Here is a 16,128-nt window from a genome sequence, read left to right on the forward strand (position 1 = left end):
CTTAGTGAGATTTGAATAAATTCCCAGTGCATCAGCTTGGATCCCAGAATACCAATCCAGTGATTTTACCACCTCACCATCACCTCCCCTGATGAAGGTGAGCATTTTCTCTGTCTCCGTTACACTTACTACTTCTGCTGAGGGTAGCAGACTTATCGATGATACTTTTTAAATGACCAGAATAAGATACAGAATATTAAAAACACTCCTTTGCTTACCTGATTCCTGCATCCATCCTTCCAAAGTGCACAGAACAACAATGCATTATAAGTGCTGGGGAATGGGACACTTCAGGTTTTAGTTTCTTCCTGCCCACAGCAGTGTGAGGCCACAGAGATTATATTCACTTGGGATCATTAATATGCTGCTGGCCAATTTGCTGTCTAGGCGGGGCTACCGGCCTCCATTTTTAACAATGCATTCGTGAACTGTGGATATTACTGATTGGGCCAGCATTTATTGCCTGCTGCTTGTTGCTCTTGAGAGGGTGGTGGTGAGCTGCCTTCTTGAACCGCCTCAATTCATTTCATTAGGGTAGTGAGGAAGTTTTGCCTCAAGGCATGGAGATATATTTGCAAGTCAAGATACTGAGTGGCATGGAGGGGAACTTGCAGGTGGTGGTGTTCCCATATATCTACTGCCCCTGCCCTTATAAATATAAGGGTTTGGGATTTGTCAATGGAACCTGGGTGAATTTCTGAAATGCAACATGGAGATGGTAAGACTCTAAACAGTGAGGAGTTTTCCCACTGATTTCCATTGACTCCAGTGTTGATAGGGCCCAAGTCTGAAAAATGCAGCTTTGATGTCCACAGGCTGTCACTCTCACCTCACCTCTGGAATTTAGCTAATTTGTCCATGTTTAAACGAAGACTGAAATGAGATCAGGAGCTCAGTGGCCTTGGCAGAAACAACTCTGAGCATTATAGACCAAATTATTAGCAAGCAAGTGTTGCTTGATAGCACAATTGATAATGTCTTCTGACACCAGAATTGGAGGTGTAGTGGACAGCGAAGAAGGTTACCTCAGATTACAAAGGGATCTTGATCAGATGGGGCAATGGGCTGAGAGGTGGCAGATGGAGTTTAATTCAGATAAAGGCGAGGTGCTGCATTTTGGTAAAGCAAATCTTAGCAGGACTTATACTCTTAATGGGAAGGTTGCTGAACAAAGAGACCTTGGAGTGCAAGTTTATAGCTCCTTGAAAGTGGAGTCGCAGGTAGATAGGATAGTGAAGAAGGCAGTTAGTATGCTTTCCTCTGTTGGTCAGAGTATTGAGTACAGGAGTTGGGAGGTCATGTTGCGGCTGTACAAGACATTGGCTAGGCCACTGTTGGAATATTGCGTGTAATTCTGGTCTCCTTCCTATTGGAAAGATGTTGGGAAACGTGAAAGGGTTCAGAAAAGATTTGCAAGGATTTGCAAGGGTTGGAGGATTTGAGCTCTAGGGAGAGGCTGAATAGGCTGGAGCTGTTTTCCCTGGAGCGTGGGAGGCTGAGGGCGTGACCTTATAGAGGTTTATAAAATCATGAGGGGCATGGATAGGATAAATAGACAAGGTCTCTTCCCTGGAGTGGGGGAGTCTGGAACTAGAGGGCATAGATTTAGGGTGAGAGGGGAAAGATATAAAAGAGACCTAAGGGGCAACTTTTTCACGCAGAGGGTGGTATATGAGCTGCTAAAGGAAGTGGTGGAGGCTGGTACAATTGCAACATTTGGATGGGTATATGAATAGGAAGGACTTGCAGGGATTTAGGCCGGATGCTGATAGGTGGAACTAGATTGGGTTGGGATATCTGGTTGGCATGAACGAGTTGGATGAGAAGGGTCTGTTTTCGTGCTGTATATCTCTATGACTCTATGACTTCACTGATGATCAAGAGTAGACCAATGGAATGGAAATTGACCAGGTTAGATTGGACCGACTACTTCTGTACAGGACATACCTGGGCGATTTTCTACATTGTCAGGTAGATACCAGAGTTGCCACTATCGAACATAGATATAGGAGCAGAATTAGGACATTCAGCTATTCAAGTCTGCTCTGGCATTCCATTATAGCTGATACATTTCTCAATCCCATTCTTCCACCTTCTGCCATAATCTTTGATCCCCTGACCAGTCAAGAACCCATTTGTTTCTGTCTTAAATACACTCACTGATTTGTTCTCTATGTTCCTTTGTGGCAAGGAGTTTCACAGATTCACCACCCTCTGGCTGAAGAAATTCCTCCACATCTCCATTCTAAAGGCCCATGCCTTCACTCTGAGTCTGTGCTCTCGGGTCCTAGTCTCTCCAACTAGTGGAAACATCTTCCCCGTGTACACTATATCCACGCCTCTCTGTATTCTGTACGTTTCAATGAGATCCCCCCTCATCCTTCTAAATTCTACGAGTACAGACCCAGAGTCCTCAACTGCTCCTCATATGATGAACCCTTCATTCCAGGGATCATTCTTGTAAATCTGCTGTAGACCTCCTCCAATACCAGCACATCCTTGCTTCAATCCAAAGCTGCTCACAATATTCCAAATGCGTCCTGACCTAATCCTTATACAGTCTCAACAATACATCTCTGCTCTCATATTCCAGCCCTCTCAAAGTGTATTCTGGCAATGAATTTTGCCTTCCTAACTACCAACTGAACCTGCATGTTAACTTTAAGAGAATCTTGAATGAGAACTCCTAAGTCTGTCTGTGCTTAAGATTTCGGAAGTCTTTCTCCACTTTTAAAAAAAGGTCTACACCTCTATTCTTCCAAGCAAAGTAATCAACCTCACACTTTCCAACATTATATTCCATCTGCCATTTCTTTGCCCACTTTCCTAGTCTGTAGAAATCCTTCTGAAGCCTCCTTGCTTCTTCGATACTACCTGTCGCTCCACCTATGGGCAGCATGATGGCACAGTGGTCAGCACTGTTGCCTCACAGCACGAGAGACCTGGGTTTAAATCCTACCTTGGGTGGCTGGCTGTGTGGAGTTTATGCATTCTTCTCATGTCTTTGTGGGTTTTGGCCAGGTGCTCCGGTTTCCTCCCACAATTCAACCTGTGTAGTTTAGATGGATTGGACATGTTAAAATTGTCCCACAGTGTCTAGAGATATGCAGGTTACATGGGCTAGACATGATAAATGTGGAGTTATGGGTGATAGAGTGGAGGTTGGGTCTACATAGCATACTGTTTAGAGGATCAGTGCAGACTTGATGGGCCAAAAGGCCTTTATCTACACTGGAGGGTTTCTATGATTCTATCTTTGTGTAATCTGCAAATGTAACAACAATGCACTTTATCCAGATTGTTAATGTATTACATGAATAGTTTTAGTCCCAACACGGACACCTGCACAACTCTACTAAGTCACTGGCTGCCATCCTGAAAAAGACTCCACCTTCTGCCTTCTGCCTGTCAGACAATCCTCTATCCATGCCAGTACATTGCCCTAACATCATGGGCTTTTTTCTTACTTAGCAGCTTCCTATGCAGCACCTTGTCGAAGAATCTTCTGGAAATCCAAATAGATAACATCTGCTGGCTCTCCTTTGTCTAATTTGCTTACTAGCCCCTCAAAGAATTCCAATGGATTTGTGAGGCATGACCTCCCTTTGATGAAGCCGTGCTGACGCAATTCTATTTTACCATGCATTTTCAAGTACTCCGCAATCTCAAACTTAATGATGGGCTCTAATATCTGACCTAAAACTGAGAAAAGGTGAACTGGCCTATAATTTCCTGTTTTTCCTTTGTCTGACTTACCTGTTATCTCAAAGAATTCCAACAGATTTGTCAAACATGACCTCCCCTTGACAAAACTATGCTGACACTGTCCTATTTTATCAGGCATTTCCAAGTACATCGCCATTTCATCCTTAATAATGGATTCGAAAATCTTAACAGCGACAACAGTCAGGTTAACCAGTTTCTGTCTTCCATCTCCCTCCCTTCTTAAAGATGTTACACGAGCCATTTTCCAGTCCTTGCGGATCCTCCGGACTCCAGAGATTCCTGAAAGATCACCACAAATGCCTCAACTATCTCCTCAGCTATCTCCTTCAGATCTCTGGGGTGTAGTCAATTTGGTCTGGATGATTTGTCCATCTTCAGACCTTTCAGCTTCTCCAGCTCCAACTTCTATATCACCTGTGCCCCTTGACTCATTCGAAGTTCTGATATGCTAGTGATGTCTCCAGTGGGAAAACTGGTACAAAATACCTCTTCAGTTCCTTTGCCATTTCTTTGTTCTCCATTTTTACTTCTGCAGCTTAATTTTCCAATCGTCCAATGTCCACTCTTGTCTCTCTCTTGCCTTGTATATATCTAAAACAAACTCTTGAAATCTTCTTTTATATTACTACCTACTGTACAGTCATATTTCAACTTCTCACCTTATTGCTTTTTTAGTTATCCTCTGCTGGTTTTTAAAGGCTTCCCACTCCTTTGGTTCCACTAATCTTCATCATATTGTATGCTTTTTGTTTGCTTTAATGCTGTCCCTGATTTCCCTTGTCAGCCATGTTTACCTCATCCCTCCCCTTTGTGCTTCCTTCTTCCTTGGGATGAACTTCTGCTGTACCTCTGGCATTATCTGCTTTGAGCTTCTCCCTCTCAAACTGCAGGGTCAATTCTATCATATAATGGTCAGTGGTCACTGGTCTCTAGGGGATCCTGCACTTTCAGCTCCCTAATCAAGTCAGCCCCTTTTCACATCACCAAATCCTGAATTGCCTTTTTCTTAGTGGGCTCTACCATAAGCTTCTCCAAAAACCTATCTTGTAGACATTTCACACATTTCTTTTCTTCGGACAGGTGACCAATCTGATATTCCCAGTCCACTTGCATATTGAAGGTCCCTATGCTTATTGGAATAGTGCCTTTATTATCTGCCTTTTCTGTCTCATGATTTATTTTCCACTCACATCCTGATGACTGTTTTAGCAAGGTGTTGGATTTCCCAGAAAAGTAAGTCAAAAAGGTTTCCTCAACTGTATCTTCAATTTCCTGACCTTCAGTTGCTTAGGTCAAAATTGAAGTCATTATCAAAGCTTGAGGATGTCATTGGGGCACCATTAGCATAAGGACCTGACAGGTAGCCACCAGTCTAAGAGCATGCTTCCAAATTAAAAAGGATAGGAGCCAACTGGTTTTCCAGAGGGTGAGTAGACTGGGGCAATTTAACTGCCCAGCTACCTAGTTTCCTGGGAGTTGGGTTGAATTCTCTACACCTCGCACTGCTAACTTAGAGTCATAGAGATGTACAGCACAGAAACAGATCCTTTGGTCCAACTCATCCATGCTGACCGGATATCCAAACCTAATCTAGTCCCATTTGTCAGAAATTGGCCCATATACCTCAAAACCCTTCCTACTCAAGTACCCATCCAGATGCCTTTTAAATGTTGCAATTGTTAGAATCTCCATCACTTCCTTTGGCAGCTCATTCCATATACAGATTACCCTCTGCATGAAAAACTTGCCCTTCAGTCCCTTTTATATTTTTCCCCTCTCACCCTAAACCTATGCCCTCTAGTTCTGGACTCCCACATCCCAGGGAAGCAACTTTGTCTATTTATTCTATCCATGTCCCTCATGATTTTATAAACCTCTATAAGGTCACCCCTCAGCCTCCGACACTCCAGGGAAAACAGCCCCAGCCGATTCAGCCTCTCCCTCTAGCTCAAATCCTCCAACCCTAGCAACATTCTTGTAAATCTTTTCTGAACCCTTTCAAGTTTCACAACATCCTTCCAAGAGGAAGGAGACCAGAATTTCACGCAATATTCCAACAGTGGCCTAACCAATGTCCTGTACAGCCGCAACATGACATCCCTAGGACCTTACCATTAAGTGTATAAGTCCTGCTAAGATTTGCTTTCCCAAAGTGCAGCACCTGGCATTTATCTGAATTAAACTCCATCTGCCACTTCTCAGCCCATTGGTCCATCTGGTCCAGATCCTGTTGTAATCTGAGGTAACCCTCTTCACTGTCCACTACACCTCCAATTTTGGTATCATTTGCAAACTTATTAACTGTACCTCTTATGCTCGCATCCAAATCATTTACGTAAATGACAAAAAGTACAGGACCCAGTACTGATCCTTGTGGCACTCCACTGGTCACAGACAACAAGAGTGTTTATGTCGTGGACAGCGAAGAAGGTTACCTCATAATAGAATGGAATCATGATCAGATGGGCCAATGGGCTGAGGAGTGGTAGACAAAGCTTAATTTAGATAAATGTGAGTAGCTGCATTTTGGAAAAGCAAATCAGAGCAGAACTTATACACTTAATGGTAAGGTCCTGGGGAGTGTTGCTGAACAAAGAGACCTTGGAGTGCAGGTTCATAGCTCCTTGAAAGTGGAGGTCACAGGTAGATAGGAGAGTGAAGAAGGCATTTGGTATGCTTTCCTTTATTGGTCGGAGTATTGAGTACAGGAGTTAGGAGGTCATGTTGCGGCTGTACAGGACATTGGTTAGGCCACTGTTGGAATATTGCGTGAAATTCTGGTCTCCTTCCTATTGGAAAGATGTTGTGAAACTTGAAAGGGTTCAGAAAAGATTTACAAGGATGTTGCCAGGGTTGGAGGATTTGAGCTATAGGGAGAGGCTGAACAGGCTGGGGTTGTTTTCCCTGGAGCGTCGGAGGCTGAGGGGTGACCTTATAGAGGTTTACAAAATTATGAAGGGCATGGATAGGATAAATAGTCAAAGTCTTTTCCCTGGAGTTGGGAGTCCAGAACTAGAGGACATAGATTTAGGGTGAGAGGGGAAAGATATAAGAGAGACCTAAGGGGCAACGTTTTCACACAGAGGGTGGCACGTGTACGGAATGAGCTGCCAGAGGATGTGGTGGAGGCTGGTACAATTGCAACATTTAAGAGGCATTTGGATGGGTATATGAATGGGAAGGGTTTGGAGAGAAATGGGCGGGTGCTGGCAGGTGGGACTCGATTGGGTTGGGATATCTCGTTGGCATGGAAAGGTTGGACCGAAGGGTCTCTTTCCGTGCTGTACATCTCTATGACTCTATGTCATCTGCAAACTTAATAACTATACTTCCTATGTTCACATCCAAAACATTTGTATAAATGACGAAAAGTAGTGGACCCAGCAACAATCTTTGTGGCACACCAGTGGTCACAGTCTGAAAAGCAACTCTCCACCACCACCCTCTATCTTCTACCTTCAAGCCAGTTCTGTATCCAAATGGCTAGTTCTCCCTGTATTCCAGGAGGTCTAACCTTGCTAATCAATCTCCCATGGAAACCCTGTTGAATGCCTTACTGAAGTCCATATAGATCACATCTACTGTTCTGCTCATCAATCCTCTTTGTTACTTGTTCAAAAAACTCAATCAAGTTCATGAGACATGATTTCCCATGTACAAAGCCATGTTGACCCTCCCTAATGGGCGGCACGGTGGCACAGTGGTTAGCACTGCTGCCTCACAGCGCCAGAGACCCGGGTTCAATTCCCGCCTCAGGCGTCTGACTGTGTGGAGTTTGCACGTTCTCCCCGTGTCTGCGTGGGTTTCCTCCGGGTGCTCCGGTTTCCTCCCACAGTCACAAAGATGTGCAGGTCAGGTGAATTGGCCATGCTAAATTGCCCGTAGTGTTAGGTAAAGAGGTAAATGGATGGGTTGCGCTTCGGCGGGTCAGTGTGGACTTGTTGGGCCAAAGGGCCTGTTTCCACACTGTAAGTAATCTAATCTAATGTAATCAGCCCTTGCCTTTCCAAATACGTGTAAATCCTGTCCCTCAGGATTCCCTCCAACAACTTGTCCATCACTGACATCAGGCTCACCGGTCTACAGTTTCCTGGCTTTTCCTTACCACCTTCCTTAAATAGTGGAACCATATTAGCCACCCTCCAGGCTTCTGGCACCTCACCTGTGATACAAACATCTGATAAGAGGCCAAGCAGTCACTTCACTAGCTTCCCACAGAGTTCTAAGTTACATCTGATCAGGTCCTGGGTATTTATCCACTTTTATGCATCACCTCATCTGTAATATGGACATTTTTCAAGATATCACCATCTATTTCCCTTCATTCTATTTCTTCCATGTCCTTCTCCACAGTAAACACTGATGCAAAGTACTTGTTTAGTATCTTCCCTAACTCCTGTGACTCCACACAAAGGCTGCCTTACAGATCTTTGAGGGGCCCTAATCTTCCCAAGTTATCCTTTTGTCCTTAATGTAATTATAAAATCCCTCTGGATTCTCCTTCACCCTATTTGCCAAAGCTATCTCATGTCCCTTTTTTGCCCTCCTGATTTCCCTCTTAAGCATACTCCTATGCCTTTATACTCTTCTAAGGATTCACACAATCTCTGCTGTCTGTACCTGACATATGCTTCCTCCTTTTTCTTAACCAAAACCTCAATTTCTCTAGTCACCCAGCATTCCCTACACCTACTTTACTTTCACCTTAAGAGTAATGTACGTAGGGGTGGCATGGTGGCTCAGTGGTTAGCACTACTGTCTCACAGTACCAGGGACCTGAGTTCAATTCCTGCCTTAGGTGACTGGGTGGAGTTTGCACATTCTCCCCCTGTCTGCAGGTTTCTTCCCACAATCCAAAGATGTGCAGGTCAGGTGAACTGTCCATGCTAAATTGCCCATAGTGTTAGGTGCATTGGTCAGGGGTAAATGTAGGGTAACGGGTGTGTGGGTGGATTACTTGTCAGTGTGGAGTTGTTGGGCCAAATGGCCTGTTTCCATTCTGTAGAGATTCTCATTTTTGAAGGTTTCCCATTTTCCCGCCACCCCTTTACTGCAAACATCTGCCCCAATCAGCTTTTGAAAGACCTTACCTAATACCATCAAAATTAGCCTTCCTCCAATTTAGAATTTCAACTTTTAGATCCGGTCTATCCTTTTCCATCACTATTTTAAAACTAATAGAATTATGATCCCTGGTCCCAAAGTGCTCCCCCACTGACAGCTCAGTCACCTGCCCTACCTTATTTCCCAAGCGTAGGTCAAGTTTTGCACCTTCTCTAGTAGGTACATCCATATACTGAATCAGAAATTTTTCTTGTATGCATTTAACAAATTCTTCTCCATTTAAACCCTCAACACTATGGCAGTCCCAGTCTATATTTGGAAAATTAAAATCTCTACCCTATTATTCTTATAGATTGCAGAGATCTCCTTACAAATTTGTTTCTCAATTTCCCTCTGACTTTTAGGGGGTCTCTCATACAATCCCAATACAATCATCCCTTTCTTATTTCTCAGTTCCACCCAAATAACTTCCCTGTACATATTCACAGGAATATCCTCCCTAAGCACAGCAGTAATACTATGCCTTATCAAAAACGACACTCCCCCTCCTCTCTTGTCCCCTTTTCTATCCTTCATTTGGCATTTTTATCCTGGAACATGAAGCTGCCAGTCCTGCCCATCCCTGAGCCATGTTTCTGTAATTGCTATGAAATCCCAGTCCCATGTTCCTAACCATGCCCAGATTCATTTGCCTTCCCTGTAAGGTCTCTTGTGTTGAAGTAAATGAAGTTTAATTTATCAGTCCTACCTTGTTCTCTGCTTTGTTCCTTCCTGCCCTGACTGTTTGACTCACTGCCTTTCCCAACTCTACCAGTCTCAGATGGATCTCTTTCCTCACTATTTTTCTGGGCCCCACATCTACCCCCCCTCCCCCCCCCCCAACCTTACTAGGTTAAATTGTCCAGAGCTGCTAGTGAATTAGTCCCCTTCCAATTCAGGTGCAATCCATCTTTCTTGTACAGGTCACTTCTACCTCAGAAGAGATTCCAATGATCCAAAAATGTGAACCTTTCTCTCCTGCAACAGCTTCTCAGCCATGCATTCATCTGCCCTATCCTCGTATTCCTACCCTCACTAGCTCATAGCACTGGAGAAATCCAGATATTACTACCCTCGAGGACCTCCTTTTTAAATTCCTGCCTAACTTTCTATATTCTCCCTTCAGAATCTCATCCTTTTCCCTTCCTATGTTGTTGTTTCCAATGTGTACAATGACCTCCTGCTAGGCCCTCCCCTTGACATATCCTGGTCCCACTGTTTTGACCTGAGAAGAATATGAGTTAAATGCGAGGGTGAGGAAGTTAAGAAATAGGGATATTGATCAAATCTGCCAAAAAACTAAATGTACAGGTATAAATGACCAGATAATGATCTTAAGCAAATAGTACAACTGAGCTCAAGAGACAATAATTTGTTCTACAGAAATGCTATTGAATATAAGAAGGTCGTTCAATAGAGCAGTCTAAAAGACATCTTTTTAAAAATACATCTAAAACTTCTTGTATATTTTTGTTATCAATTATGTGTTACTACACAATTAATATGTAAAAACTACTGTCTATCTTAGATATTCCCACCAAGTCAAATGAAGTCAGTTGCGAAAAAGACAAAATATTAAATAGTGAAGTCCAAATTCTATTTCGCCAGGCAAAGTACAAAGTGAAGTTAGCAGGGAGAGGTAGGGTTGGTGCAATTTGAGTTGGGACCTTGATCAACCTCATTTTCATCTATTTTGAATCTTGCTTGCTAGATATATTGTTGGTATATTTAAATGCTTTATGAGACGTCAAGACAAGCTAAGAGCTAGTGTAGTTTAAAGAAAGTTTTAAAAAATGCAAATTGTGAAAGTGACACTGTCTTTCCAATTCGACTTGTTTTTTGGTATACTCGCCTTCATTCCAGTCAAGGTTTTGAGGAGCTGTTGGCGTTGCCATTTTGACTTTGCTCCACTTGAATGGAATAGAATGCTTTTCCTGAGCCATCATAAGCCCATGCTCCTGCTTTATATTAAAGCAACTTCATCCTCAGCAACCGTGACAGAGAAAACAGTGAACCAAAACAGCTGCTTGATGTTTCACGAATGTTCTGATTCCTCAAAAGTCTGCCATGGAATTTCTCAGGCCAGTGTTACCAATCCAAAATTCTGCAGAACTATATCCTTGTATATTTTCCTTGCCTTGAGAAATTTTGTCTAGCATTCAATAAATTATTTATAACCGGTACTCATTCTGCCCATAATTTACACAATTAATAAATATTGGCCTGCTAATGAGTTTCCAGTGAAGTTACTTGAGATGGTTCTGACACACAATAAGCGCGGGCTTTGATAGATCAGTTATCTTTGGACTCTTGCCATTGTATATTATACCAATTGCATTATACAGTCACTGTGCTAATTTCCCCAGATGGCTAGCTATCTAACCACTGCAGAAATCAAGACGTTCATCGAACTCAGTCTGAACTTCACTAATACTCTGCAAGTTAATTCAGTGGAACCAAAAACAAGTAATACAATTGTCATCCAAGTAAACCAAAATTCACTTTGCTAAACACAAAGGCTGAAATTTATCTGGGGAGAGGAATATAAAAGTGTGGTTGTGGATTGCTCACTTTTATATGCCTAGTCTATTGACTCCAATCAAAAGAAAAATTAATTATGGAATGTAATGAGTGGTTGAGGTGCTACCATTCATTGTGTGTCTCTGCCAAGGTTGCATTTCAAGCCTAGTTCTAATTGTAGACTTCTGCTTGAGAGTTAAGTCCTTACTGCACTTTATGCCCAGTCCATACTGAGTCCTGATTAAATATGACAATCTGCTACTTGTGGAAATTGAAATAAAAACAGAAATATTGGAAATGTACAGAAGGTCCCTTCCAATCTACTGTCATTGCCAGTTGCAACCATATATTTCCTTGTTGGTCTGTGTGGGCAATGTTAAAAATCACATAACACCAGGCTATAGTCCAACAGGTTTATTTGGAAGCACTAGCTTTTTGAGCGCTGCTCCTTGTCAGGTAGCTAGTGGGATAGGATCATAGGACACAGAATTTATGGTAAAAGATCAAAGTGTCATACAACTGAAGCGATGTATTGAACAAACCTAGATTGCTGTTAAGTCTTTACTCACTTAGAATGGGGATGCAGGTTTTGATTCATTAATATGTAAAACCCAGAACCTGTTTCAAGTCACATTCTTGAGATAACATAAGGTTTTATTTAAAAAGGATGACAGCTCAGCTTAGACAATGCATTAAAGGTGTGAGGTTAGAGTCTGTCTATATCCTAAACTTGAGTCTAACTGGTTCTATTTCTAAAGTAGGAATTTATAAACTGTCACATGGACTGACTGCTTACATGATTTTGAGGTGCCGGTGTTGGACTGGGGTTACAAAGTGAAAAATCACACGACACCAGGTGATAGTACAACAGGTTTATTTGGAAGCACTGGCTTTCAGGGCGCTGCTACTTTGTCAGACAGCTAATGGGGTCAGATCATACCTGTTGGACTATAACCTGATGTTGTGTGATTTTTAACTTTGACTGCCTACAGATTGTGTGCATTATTTAAGCTGCGATTTCACCTATTTTTATAAAACCTTAAGTTATCTGAAGAATGTAACTTGAACGAAGTTCTGGGTTTTACATATTAATGAGTTGAAACCTGCATCCCCATTGAAGTGATTGAAGACTTAACAGCAATCTAGGTTTGTTCAATGTATCACATCAGTTGTATGACACTTTGATTTTTTACTATAAATTCTGCGTCCTATGATCCTGCTCCACTAGCTTCCCGACAAAGGAGCAACGCTCCAATAGCTTGTACTTTCAAAGAAACCTGTTGGATTATAACCCGGTGTTGTGTGGTTTTTAACATTGTTCACCCCAGTCCAATACTCATCCACATCATGGTCTGTGTGGGGGGTGGTGGGAGTATTTGCTCTGTTACAAATCCTCCCTCTGGGGCTCAGTGCTGAAGTTGGGCAGAAGAAGAGGCCAATACAGTGACTGTGGAAAGTGCCTACACATAAAAGTCAAAATAACTCAGATATCACATTCCTGATAGAATATTTCTGATCTTGTGCCAGATGTTAAGTTTTCAATATCAAACATCCAGACATTTTCCCTCAAATGCTACCTATTACAAAATACCAAACAGATCTCAACTGTGACGAAAAATGTTTTGAAAATCACCAAAGGAAAGCCAGTCACTAGCTTTTAATTAACCTGAGGCTGTGCTTAGCAACAGGATAATAGGAATAGCTGTAAAATTTGCAACCTCATGATCCTTTCTCACTGTCTAATCAGGTCATGGCTGCCATTGTCCCATCTCCAACCGCATTCCTTAACTCCATCATTTGTATGAGTTTGTCATCCAGATGCACCCATTAGCAGCTATTAGAATTTGTAACCTTTACAAGGACTGCACAAGTTAAACACAGCTCGATCTTTGGAAAAAAGAATTCTCGAACAAAAGTATTTCCTCCAGTAGTCCTTCTGTATCTGTATCTGAGCAGCATGGGGCACCCTGCCCTGAAACTGACCCCAGATATTTTTAGATAAAAGAATTTGATTGTGTGCCGCCATAACAATTCAATTAGTGTGTGACTCTTTAAGTTCAACAACAGAATACTTTTCCCTACTCCATGATGGCTAAGCTGCCAATCAATGGAAAAAACAAATGACATTTCATACTATGGGTGCTGGTGAGGGTCCCAAATTCATTATGATACCAGGTGAGGAGGAAGGAACTCTCTTCCATTGCTCTCAACAAGTCTAACTCAAAACAAAGGATCCCTGTCTTAATTCCAATGGAATTATGTTTTAAAAGGATGCAATTTAACCAGATTTTCTTGCATTAAAGAAAAAGTGAGTTTATTAGTTACTAAAAGGCAAGAAAAAAAACCCACAACGTATGTACTCATGAAAAGGATAAATGAGTTTAAAAAAAAGCAAATTAAGAAAAACACAAATTGATCTTTGGTTTCTCTAAGCATAATAGATGGTGAAATGTTGTGACTGTTAAATTGATTGTTATGACTCTGGCAGCAGAGCAGTTATCTTGGAAATGCTAGATTCGAATGATTAGCTTATTGTTTGGTTACCTGGTTGAAAGTAGTTTTTGACGAGCAACCTGTTTCCCAGTATCAAAGAGGGTCAGAGAGAGAAAACCTCCCCATTGTTTTCCTTTTACATGCAAGCTCGGTGACCTCTAATAGATGTTCTCAGCTATAACCTTCACAGCACATTCTAGCCCGGTAGCATTAGAACTCCAGGCTAACATACTAACTCTAGAACCAGTCCATGAGCATCAGATCTCCAGGTTAGCAGACCAGTAGTAGAACAACCAAACCCCTTCTTAGTTATTCTTGCCAGGGTAAAGCCCAGGCTGCTTTCTCTCACCTCCCATTATGTCCATAGCCTGTGGAAATGTAATTCACAGGAGATTTTGCATTCTATCTCTTCCCTTAAAAAGGGTTTTTCAGAAATTCCTTTGACTCCCTTCCAGGTGGGACATTTCATGAGGCTGGGCATAATCCACATGTCTTCCAGACAGTCACTGAATTGTATTCACAGCTAGCTTGTATGCACTCTTGCTTATATATAAAAAAAAACTTTTTCTTAAAAGTTCAGTATGTCTGTGATTAATGTGGGGCTATGATCTATTGTCATGATACTATGCACCATTTTCCTAAGATTATTACAACATGTGGCAAAAGTGAGGACTGCAGAGGCTGGAGATGAGAGTCTAGATTAGAGTGGTGCCTGAAAACATTGATTTTGCTACTCTCCGGATGCTGCCTGACCTGCTGTGCTTTTCCAGCACCACTCTAATCTAGACTGTTATTGCAACATGTGCCTATTTGCCTCGAATTGCCATTTCTTCAATCGCTTATCCAGTGTGAACTGCTCTTAGGTGTTCAAAGTTTGTGAGATGATTTGTAGCTCGGGTGCTCGTTGTTGTGGTTCTGTTCGCCGAGCTGGGAATTTGTGTTGCAGACGTTTCGTCCTCTGTCTAGCTGACATCCTCAGTGCTTGGGAGTCTCCTGTGAAGCGCTTCTGTGATGTTTCCTCCGGCATTTGTAGTGGTTTGAATCTGCTGCTTCCAGTTGTCAGTTCCAGCTGTCCGTTTCAGTGGTTGGTATATTGGGTCCAAGTCGATGTGCTTATTGATTGAATCAGTGGGTGAGTGCCATGCCTCTAGGAATTCCCTGGTTGTTCTCTGTTTGGCTTGTCCTATAATAGTGGTGTTGTCCCAGTCGAATTCATGTTGCTTGTCATCTGCGTATGTGGCTACTAAGGATAGCTGGTCGTGTCTTTTCGTTGCCCTGCTGTGGTTTTCTGTGCATTTGGCCAATTCAGTTGAAGATGGGATTACCATGTTCCCAAACACATCTGTCTGACAATGAAAATGTTTCTGACATGCCACTGCATAACCTCTCTATAGTAGTGACTTTACTTCAGAAGTCATTCTCTTTTGCATCTGGAACTTCATCTCACCCTGTATTGTATTTCTATATTGCAAATGTAAATGCGTTTTTTTGTCAAAATGACATGAGGAGTACAAAACCAGGTCTAGCATTTCCAGGCTACCAGACAAAATGTGCTTTCCTTCAATTTCCTTTCTCTTCAATTTAGCTGCTGCACCTACTCAAGGCATCCACACCATCCTTTCCATTGCAGCCCAATTTTAGACTTTAACTTGCAAATGATTGTTTTGAACAATGACTGACTGAAATTTTTTTAAAATATCATATGTATAATAGTTCCTGGTTTTGATAATTCCTGAAATAAGGATCATAGGATTGTCTTTACTAATCTTGCATATATTTTACTATTCATTCCTTGCAGAGAAAATGAGGTCTGCAGATGCTGGAGATCAGAGATGGAAATGTGTTGCTGGAGAAGCGCAGCAGGTCAGGCAGCATCTAGGGAACAGGAGAATCGACGTTTCGGGCATTAGCCCTTCTTCAGGAATGAGGAAAGTTTGTCCAGCAGGCTAAGATAAAAGATAGGGAGGAGGGACTTGGGGGAGGGGCGTCGGAAATGTGATAGGTGGAAAAAGGTCAAGGTGAGGGTGATAGGACAGATTGGGTTGGGGGCGGAGAGGTCGGGAAGAAGATTGCAGGTTAGGGAGGCGGTGCTGAATTTGATGGATTTGACTGAGACAGGCTGGGGGGGAGGGGAAATGAGGAAACTGGTGAAATCCGAGTTCATCCCTTGTGGTTGGAGGGTTCCTAGCCGGAAGATGAGGTGTTCTTCCTCCAACCGTCGTTTCGCTGTGGTCTGACGATGGAGGAGTCCAAAGACCTGCATATCCTTGGTGGAGTGGGAGGGGG

This window comes from Chiloscyllium plagiosum, unplaced genomic scaffold (assembly GCF_037043375.1).
Source record: "Chiloscyllium plagiosum isolate Xiang-an unplaced genomic scaffold, Cpla_swu_hap1 HiC_scaffold_23, whole genome shotgun sequence".
Taxonomy (NCBI): domain Eukaryota; kingdom Metazoa; phylum Chordata; class Chondrichthyes; order Orectolobiformes; family Hemiscylliidae; genus Chiloscyllium; species Chiloscyllium plagiosum.